General features: G+C 39.8%; 2 non-coding genes across 2 annotated transcripts; both read right to left on the bottom strand.

Moving 5' to 3' along the window:
- Positions 1-6,895: 6,895 nt before the first annotated feature.
- On the bottom strand, positions 6,896-7,002 carry LOC120253575. The gene has a single exon (XR_005534327.1). It is a non-coding gene; the product is annotated as a small nucleolar RNA R71 (small nucleolar RNA).
- Positions 7,003-9,849: 2,847 nt separating this feature from the next.
- LOC120253573 lies at positions 9,850-9,956 on the bottom strand. The gene has a single exon (XR_005534325.1). It is a non-coding gene; the product is annotated as a small nucleolar RNA R71 (small nucleolar RNA).
- Between the last annotated feature and the right edge of the window lie 637 nt (positions 9,957-10,593).

Below are 10,593 nucleotides of genomic sequence, written 5' to 3'. Positions count from 1 at the left end.
TTGTGGAGCCATTGTTGTAAATTCCTTGATATGCAAAGTTCTTAAGAAAAATGGAGGAGAGTGTGGCTGTAGTATTGGAAGGAAATTGCTCGGCATTGCTTTAGAAAAATCTACCGAACAAGATGAAAGATCTAAGAAGCTTTATCATTCCTTGTGCAATCGGAGGTTTGGGGGAAGAAAAAACACTAGTTGATTCGGGGGTCAGCATTAATGTCTTGCCATGCACACTATTCTAGAAATTGGGGCTAGGAGAGCCAAAGCCAACCTGAATGACATTACAACTGGCCGATCATTTAGTCCATTATCCAAGAGGTATAATTAAAGATGTTTAAATGAAGGTTGAAAAGTATATTTTTCTTCAAGGTTTGTATTACTCGATGTTAATAGGATGTGGAAGTCCCACTAATTTTTGGGAGGCATTCCTATGCACCTCCAAGGAACTCATCGACATAGATGGAGGCGAGATTACACTGTGCATAGGAGAAGAGAAGATCAAATACCACCTCACTGAATCAATGAATCATTCTCCTAACTTTGATGATACATGCTATTTCTTAGATGTTACTATGAGATTGCTAATGAGCATTTACAGGAATATCTACATTCAGATCAATATGAAGGTTGGTCGGACATTGAGGAGGAGATGAACAAGTATGGAAAACATTTTCCTGAAGAGCAACCAAAAGGGGAATTTCTAAAACATATTTTTCATAACATGAAGAGGTTGAGACATCACCGTAGAAAGCAATCTAACACAATTGGGGTTGAGCACACACAAGTTGAGAGTGGCACCCTCTCATTCGGTAATAGGGATAATCAATTCTACTTGAATGTGCCAAAATTTTGTTCCTCATGTGTGCAGATATCAAAGAAGAAAATTTTCCATCTACATGAGAAACCATGAGGTAAGGACAGCTAAATCAAGCTTAGTGACATAAAATAAGAGCTTCTTGGTAGGTAACCGAAGTTTTTAGTTGTTTTCTAGATTAGATTTTAATATCTGCAGTAATATTTGCCATGAGTGTGTGCCTTGTTGATTTTTGTTGATGTTAAATTTTTCATTGAAAATTTTTGGTGTTTTAAATTATTTTTCATGTATGTGGCATGCTTTGATTGTAACTCATGACTGTAGTTAAAAAATTGGTGTTAATTTGGAGAATTCATGTTCATGTGAACTGTCTGTAGAAATTCTTCAGCCCACATGGCTGCATGGAATTTACACACTCCTGGGTACAGTACCCAAACGGGGGTGTGGAATATCCACATCTCCATGTGGCTTGTAAGAAAATGAGGGACACTATTCATCTTCTTCATTCTCAAAACCATTCGGCTTCTCATTTCTCCACTTTAAGAGTCCAACCTTTTGGACATCCAAACCAATTTTTCTCAGCTTCTTGATGGTTTAGGAGTGTTTTGCTGGCCTTTTCACCGAGTTTGGTTATTTGATTCACGTCGGTATGGCCCTAAGGACAAAAAGGTAGCTTAGAAACACTTTCGTTAAGATTGGGAACCAACCCCATTACCGAAATGGAATTTACTTACCCCTGAATAGCAGCAAATGTTCGAGCATGTCCTAAAGTTGAAGTTTGGATAGTTATGATACATTAATTATGGCACACTTTGGGAGATTGGACTTGCTGAGAACGTTCGTGAGCTTGTTGATGTGGGGGGCTGGGATCTACTTCTTACTATTTGTGATCCCGTCCAACGAGATATTACACTTGTGGTCCTTGCATCGTTCTCCTTTGATCATTCGCACACATATTTCAACAAGGAGAATACTATTCATTTCTGAGCTCTTGGTCAGTCCCATGTTATGTTTTTGACTCAGTTTACAGTCATGTTGGGCTTATACAATAGAGATTACATTGGCACGAAGGAGTATGCATAGCTTCCCACTGACTATCCTACTGGCCTTACTCTGAGCCATGTGTTTTTGAGACTTGTGTGGCGACTATCAGTTTGTTCCTGGCCAATCACAGGGCTCTTTGATTTCATGACCAGCCCACAGGTATATCCATGTTATTCTTTGCAAGTCAGTGACAGGTCATGATGATGATACAGGCTCACTTAGCTGGTTGGATCTTCTTTATCTCTATTCCATGACTCAGAGAGAGCCCCTTCATCTTGGGTATATTGTTGCTGACTATCTTCACCACCAGAGTCAGTATTTATGAAAAGGGGCACTCTATGCTCAACCATACATCTCTTGACTCCTTTCTAAGATGGGTTTTCTTCACGTAATTCGAGGGGATGAGAAGATCAGTACCCCGCATCTTTGGGAATGGTTACTCTTCGACTGATGGGTATTATGAGGCGCACTGGAGCAGGTGGATATGCACTAATGGAGCTTTTTCTGAGGAGTCTATTGAAGATAGTAAGATACCTGATCAAGATGTAGATGCACCACCTGTGGGAGAGCAGATGGACACAGAGGCACTATAGTAGCACCGAGAGTATCATCCGATCTTGATCCATCTTCTACTTAAGTTCATGACCTTCTGACGAGACTTGAGGCTATTATGGCCACTATCCTTGAGAAACAAGCATGTATTCTAGAGTCCCTTGATCACATTCAGAAGACTTTAGATGAGGACATTACCTCTGACTCACTAGTAGCACCAGCACAGGACGCTGACGCTAGAGGCATCCCACTCGTGAGACTTTCTTTATTTGCTTATGCTTTTATTTTTATCATTGTTATTTTATCTTTTGGACTTGTGTACTCAGAAAGGTTTCACCTTCTAGGAGTTATCTTCATGCTTTATTTTTGACACGCTCCATACGTGTGTGTACTGCAAGTGCACGGGTTGTCAAAGTAATAAAATACCTCTGTGAGTGGGTAGTTGAATCCATAGGGAATAAATGCTCAGAAACAAAAAGTATTGCTATTTAGCTAGAATGAAAACTAATTTGTGATGTTGATTCAAAATATCAACGCTAATAAAAGTAAAAAGAGAAAAGAGAAAGCAAGAGGGATAAAGAGAAGTAATTGATGGTAAAATGGGGTACTCAAACAATGGTCACCCTAGGACTATTGCTTCAAGTGCAGACTAATATTATACCTCCTAATTGAATTTGAATGAGTTATGGAGATCCAAAGACACACTGTCCCAAATCAATGGTCATTCGTGACTGGCCCTCTACACTATGCCCAGCGAAAAGGGATGCTATTAACATCTCATACTGTGTGGGACTGCTTGAGGTTCTAGGGACTCCAAGTGAAAAAGCCTATTCCCTAAAATAGATCTAACCCTTTGGTCCAGGTGAAAAACCCCTAATCATGATTAAGTCCCGCCGGTAAGGATTACTCAACACTTCACTTTGTTACTTGCGCAACTAAGCCCCAGTGGAGTTCGTCTTTTAGCACTTCACTCTATCATGATCGCAAAGAACTCTTGGAACATAGAGGTAGAATAAATCACATCGGAAGGGAAAGGGAACGTTCCGCTACCCCTCGACTCATCCCTCTCAACCCTCTTCAATCTCACTAAGTCTAACCTAATGAAGTTGTCACTCCTTCAAAGGATTACCTATATGGATTCTCAACCTTAGTGTCACTCTAAGGGAAAATCACAACAATGATTATGCAAGATTGAAACTCAATTAAAACATCAATTAAAGAAGCATAATAGAAGTTAATGAAACAAAAACATCCTAGGGTTTACAGCCCAAGCACCCATTAGGGGTTTAGCTCTCCATGGAGCAATACAAAAGCAAAGATGAAATCAAAGATAAATTAAAGCAATCCATAGAGAAAACCCCTTGTCATTCGTATTGATTGTCTTGAGGAGCCGATTCATCTTCTCCGAAGACTCCTTTATCAAGCCTAGGGAAAACCCCGCTGAATCCAAGCCATCACAAGCTCCCTTAATAACTTTCCTACGAAGGAAGTCAATGTAAAATACCATAGAGCCACTCCAAAATCCTAGCAAAAATCTCTCTCATCCCTAGCAGCCCCCTCCCCAAAAAATAGGAAAATGATAGGAAGAAGATCCCTAAATGAAGCTCTCAAAGCGGTATTTATAGGGCTGAAATTGGCTATCCACACAGGCATGTGGAATTTCCACATGGCCTTGTGGATTTCTAGGCTTTATTTTCCTGTGAGCTATGAACTGTAACCACTATAGTGATTTAGTATATCAAACAACTATAGTACTTTCACTTTAATGCTCTCGACTTCATTTTCTTCATCAAGGTCACCAAGTTGGGCAGACAACCATGCGGTAGATCACATCGCGTCTTGCTTTCAAGCACATTGATGAAGCTATTAACAATGTTACACAAGTGAGAACATATGAGTGTGACTGCCTTTGTGCCCCTCCAATTTGTGTATTCACTTGAGCATTTTGGAGCTTGGCACACACCCAGATGTCTATGAGCACAACTTGTGCCTTGATCCTTGTTTGGTCCAAGAGTTTCCTCAATAATTGCATCCATGAAATATGATAAAAGAATACAAATACACACGGATTAGACAAAAAAATATGATAAAAGTAATGGTCAATGTAAGGAAAGTATACTTCATAATACTTATACACGAGTGATAAGTGCTTATGTAATAGTAATATGAAGTATTATTTTAATATAATGAGCATTACATTTCTCAGATTTTATCGCTCATTCATGTGTATTTGTGTTACTTTCGTGCATGTAGGATTGTGGAGACAAGTGTAGAAGAAAGAAGCCAAAGTAGATTGCGGAGGCACTTTGTTGATGGCATCTTGGAGTGAACAAACATGAAGGTGCGAGTTATGCTCAAAGACATGTAAGTGTGTGCCAACCTCCATTGTATTCTAGTGAATATGCAAATTGGAGGGGCACAAAGGCAGTCACACTCATGTGTTCTGACTTGTGCAACTCTAACAAGATTATCATCAAATATGATTTTTGTTGAAGAAGCAATACTATCTACTGCATGAATGTGTGCCCATTCATGTGGCCTTGATGAAAAGTGTGAACTTGGGTGTATTTTGGTAGAGTACTATAGCAAATTACTTTATCAGTTACTGTTCATAGGTCGCTGAAAAATCAATTCCTACTGATTCACATGGGGATGCACGATTCCAGCCTATTTAAGTCGTGATTTCAGTCTGTTTTGAGAATCTTTTTCCCATCTTTTGCCCATCTCTTCAAAATCTTCGGAGGTGCTCACTGCTAGGGTTTAGAGAGCCTTTGGCAAGGCTTTTGGAGTGGTTCTATGGCTTTCAACACCACATCCCTTTGGAAGAGAGTTATTGGTGGAGCTTTCATCGGCATCGATTCGATGAGGTGTGCCCTAGGCTTGATGAGGGAACCTTTGGAGAAGACGCGGGCACTCCACAAGACCATTGACATGAATACCAAGCTGTTTTTACTTATGGATTGCACGCATTTACTTTCGATTTCATTATTGACTATATCTTGCTCCATGGAGTGCTAAACCCTAGTTAGTACTTGGACTTATAAATCCTAAGATGATATTGTTTCTTTGACCTTTCTATTATGTTTTTTTAATTGATGTCTTTAATTGAGTTTTATTCTTGAATAATTATTGAATGGGTTTTCCTTTAGAGTGACACTAGGGTTGGGAGCCTACATTAGTAATCCTTGTGAGTGAGTGACACACCACGAGTGTTAGACAAAGCAAGATTGGAGAGGGTCGAGAGGGTGACTCCAGAGGTAGCAAAACATCCCCTTTCCTCTCTTGTGTGATTTATCCTACCTCCACATTCCAAAAATTCCTTGCAGTCACAATAGAGTGAAGTGCTAAGAGACCAACTCCACTAGGGCTTAGTTGCGCAAGCAATAGAGTGAAGTGTTGAGGTAATCCTTAGTATCTGGGGCTTAATTATAACTAGGAGTATTTCGCCTGGACCAAAGGGTTAGATCTATGTTAGGGAATAGGGTTTATCACTTAAAGTCCTTTGTGCTTTAAGAAACTTTACACAGTGTGAGGTGTTGAGACTGAGCGATTTCTCCATCAGGGTATTGTGTAGGGTTAGTCACGGTTGACCTTATGTTTGGGACCGTGTATTTTAGGATTTCCACGACTCATTAAGCATTAGTTAGGAGACATAATAGTTGGTTTTGCACTTGAAGCAATACTCCTAGGGCGAGTAATGTCTGGGTGCCCCACTTTCTATCGATTGCCTTTCTTTTCATTTTTTGGTAGCGTCTCTCTTTCTTGTTCTTTTTATTTCTTTTCATAATGATATTGTTCACACTACTATCGATCTATCTTCGCTTTAGTTAAATAGTAATCCTTGTGTTTATGATCACTATTTACTGTGGATACGATTACCCACTCACTAGGGTATTATTACTTCAACAAACCCTTGCACTTGTATTACACACGCAAAGGGCGTTGTCAAGTTTTTGGCACAATTACCGGTGAATAGGCATTTTACAAACTCTTTCTACTTTGCTATTTTAGCTATTCACCAACTACTCTATTTCACTTTCTTATTCTTCCATCATTCTAATTTATTTTTCTTTCTTTAGTTGCATCTCCAGGTTATGACTTGAGAAAAACCTTCGACATTGGTTGAAGGAGATCCTGAATTTTAATGAACACTTCATAGAAGAGGAAAAGAACCTGTGCAAGAACAGTCAAATCAAGCTGAGGTAAAAGGTGAAGGGTCTGATAATATGGCAGAACTGATTGAGCAATGGAGAACACCATCAGATTATGCCAGACCGATAGTTTTTAGCACACAGTCTAGTATTGTGCGACCACTGATTATAGCTCAAAATTTGAGCTAAAGCTAGCATTCATCCAGATGATACATTTTTCGGCACAGTTTAATGGTTTGGCCGATGAGGATCTAAACAACCACATAGAGAATTGATCACTACTTGGGAGGAGATGGTAGAAGCTTTTCTTGCCCGATATTTTCCTCTTAGAAAATCTACAAAGCTCAGGAATGAAATATCCTCCTTTGTACAAATAGAATTGGAGTCTCTATTTGAGACATAAGATAGGTTCAAGGAGCTCCTATGGAAATGTCCTCAACATGGGTTCCCCGAGTGGATGATCATTCTGACTTTTTACAATGGGTTGAACCCAAGCATAAGGTAGTTACTTGATACAACAGTAGGAGGTATCTTCGAAAGCAAGACCCCTGAAGAAGCCTGACATCTCATTGAAGAAATGGCCATGAACAACTACCAGTGGAACATAAGAGACAAAAAAAGATAGCCAAAGTTTATGAGATTGATGCAGTTACTTAATTGGTGATAAGTGCTTGTGTATTAGTAATGCGAAGTATTCTTTCCTTACGATGAGCATTACTTTTCTCAGATTTTATCGCTAATACATGTGTATTTGTGTTCTTTTGTGCATGTAGGGTTGTGGAGACAAGTATGGAAGAAAGAAGCCAAAGTAGATTGCTTTTGCACTTTGTTGACGGAATCTTAGAGTGAACAAGATGAGGAAGAATATGCAAAACGGCTATTTATAGGCCTTAGACCGCGTCTATCACATGCCCCTACACGCCCATGTGGATTTTCCACGTGGCCGCGTGGCTGTAGGAATTTTCACTCGGGCGCGTGAACAGTAATTTTACTATAATACTGCTACAGTAAACTTACTGCAGTGTTTTGCTATAAAACGCGGTCCAAATACTCTTCTCTTGAGGCCACATATCCAGGCACACGTCCATGTGGTAGGCTATAAAACATTTCTTCATCGACGTATCTTTGAGAGGTCTTGCAATCTTCACAAAGAGAAGGAACATAAAGATGTGGCTGCCTTTGTGCCCTTCCAACTAGTGAATTGACTTGAATCTTCTTGGAAGTTGGCACACATCTCCACGTTTATGAACTCCTCTTGTGTCTTGGTTGTTGAATTGAATAAGAACTCCCAACATTGTGTTTTTATAGCCTATCTTTACTTCCTTTTTACTCTTCAAGGCATTCACAACCTATATGCTTAAAAGAACACCAAATACACAATATGAGACATAAACCATGGTAAAAATGATGCTCAATGCATGAAAAACATATATAAAAATATGTCTACTCAAGCACTTATTAATAGACGTGTGGTCGTTTATGTTGCATCGATGAAAAGTGCAGATTCGGGGTATTTTTGGTGGACTACTATAGCAGGTTACTACAGCAAATCAGTGTAGTAAGTACTGTAGTAGTTACTATTCACACAGGAGTCTGGATATTCCACACGCTCGTGTGGATGCCCGATTCCGGCCTTATTTAAGTTGCGATTTTAGCCCTATTTAGGGATCCTTCTTTCCATCATTTGGCCTATCTTTTCTCACCTTTTGGAGAGTTTTACAGCCTTAGACATCGTGTTTCCTTTGGAAGAGAGTTATTGGTGAAGCTTTCGTTAGTACCAATCTGGTGAGATGTGCCCTAGGCTTGGTAAGGGGACCTTTGGAGAAGACGCGGCCAATCCACAAGACCATCGACACAAACACCAATTGGGTTTTATTCATGGATTGGATATTTTTACTTTTGATTTCATTATTGATTGTATTTTGCTTCATGGAGAGCTAAACCCCTAGTTGGTACTTGGGCTTGTAAACCCTAGGATGATATTATTTCTTTGACCTTTCTATTATGATTCTTTAATTGATGTATTTAATTGAGTTCCAACCTTGGATGCTTGTTGAGCTGATTTCCCCTTAGAGTGATAATAGGGTTGAGAATTCATTTTGGTAATCCTTGTGGATGAGTAACACACCATGAGGGCTAGACAATGCTAGATTGGAGATGGTTGAGAGGGTGAGTCGAGAGATAGTGAAACATCCCCTTTCCTCTCCGGTATGATTTATCCTACCTTCATATTCCAAGAGTTCTTTGAAGTCATAATAAAGTGAAGTGCTAAGAGAAGAACTACGCTGGAACTTAGTTGCGCAAGCAACAGAGTGAAGCGTTGATGTAATCCTTAGGATTTTGGGCTTAATTGTGACTAGGGGTCTTTCGCCTGGACCAAAGGGTTAGATCTATTTTAGGGAATAGAGTTTAGCACTTGGAATCCCTAGAGCCTAAAGCAACCTAGCACAGTGTGAGGTGTCGAGATTGAGAGATTTCTCCACCGGGGCATAGTGTAGGGTTAGTCATGGTTAATCTTAAGTTTTGGGGCTATGTGTTTACGGATCTCCACGACTCATTCGACATTAGTTAGGAAATATAATGATTGTCCTTGCACTTGAAACAATAGTTCTAGGCTGTGCAATGTCCGGGTGCCCCATTTATCATTGATTGCCTCTCCTATCTTTTATTTGTGCCTTCTTCTACTTTTCCTATTTCTGTTTGCATTGATTCTTATTCACATCACTATTAATTCATCATTCATATTTGTTTTTCTTTTTTCGGTTACAGCTCTAGGTTATGCCGGGAGGGAACCCTTCGATATTGGTTGAAGGTGATCCTGAAATTGAATGAACACTTCGTAGAATGGGTCAAGAACCTATACAAGAACAGAATGAGCAGCAGAGGACACTGTCCGATTGGTGAAGGGTCAAATATGGTAGAACAGAATGAGCAGCAGAGGACACTGTCCGATTATGCCAGACTCGCGGTTCTTGGCACACAATCTAGCATTGTGCGGTCACCGATTACAGCTCAGGTTTTTGAGCTCAAACTAGCATTCATCCAAATGTTACAGTAGTCAGTACAGTTTAATGGTTTGGCCGATGAGAATCCAAACAATCATATAGAGAACTTCTAAAAAATGTGCGACATGCTTAAGATTAATGGAGTTACGAATAATGCTATAAAATTGAGGGCATTTCCGTTTTCCTTAAAGGGGACAGCAAAGCAGTGGCTACATTCATTACCTCGAGCATCGATTACTACTTCGGAGAACCTTTTATCGCCCAATATTTCCCTCCTGGAAAATTTGTGAACCTCAGGAATAAAATTTCTTCCTTTGTGCAAACGGAATTTGAATCTCTTTTTGAGACAAAGGATAGGTTCAAAGAGCTCTTGTGGAAATGTCTTCAGCATGGGTTCCCCGAGTGGATAATCATTCAGACTTTTTATAATGGTTTGAACCGTAGTATAAAGCAGTTACTCGATGCTGCAATAGGAGGTACCATAGGGAGCTAAACCTCGGAAGAAGCCAGGCATCTCATTAAGGAAATGGCTATGGATAGTTATCCATGGAATACAAGGGACAGAAAGAAGGTAGCTTGACTTAATGAGATTGACGCCATTACTTTATTGCCAGCCCAAATGGAATCATTGATCAAGAAGTTAGACACCCTAACTTCTAATAGAGTGGTAGCCATGACTAGTTGTAAAGGGTGTGGGGGAAGATATGCTCCATCTGATTACTCAATTTCTATTGGTGGCACATCCTCAGTAGAACAAGTGGTCTTTGTGGGTAATGTAATGAGAAATCAAGGTAATCCATGTAGTAACACGTACAATCTGGGTTGGAGGAGCCATCTGAATCTTTCATGGAGTAATCAAGGGCAACAGAAGACAATGGCACCACCATGTTTCCAACCACAACAACAAGCCCCCAATATGGAGAACCGAGTTTCAGGGTTGGAAAACCAGATGACTAATTTAGAAAAGGCTTTAACCAAGTTCATTCAATCATTGGATACAAGATTTCAATCGGTTGAAGCTACACTTTGCAAC

Source organism: Dioscorea cayenensis, unplaced genomic scaffold (assembly GCF_009730915.1).
Source record: "Dioscorea cayenensis subsp. rotundata cultivar TDr96_F1 unplaced genomic scaffold, TDr96_F1_v2_PseudoChromosome.rev07_lg8_w22 25.fasta BLBR01000117.1, whole genome shotgun sequence".
Classification (NCBI taxonomy): Eukaryota; Viridiplantae; Streptophyta; class Magnoliopsida; order Dioscoreales; family Dioscoreaceae; genus Dioscorea; species Dioscorea cayenensis.
This window is presented reverse-complemented; position numbering and strand designations above follow the sequence as displayed.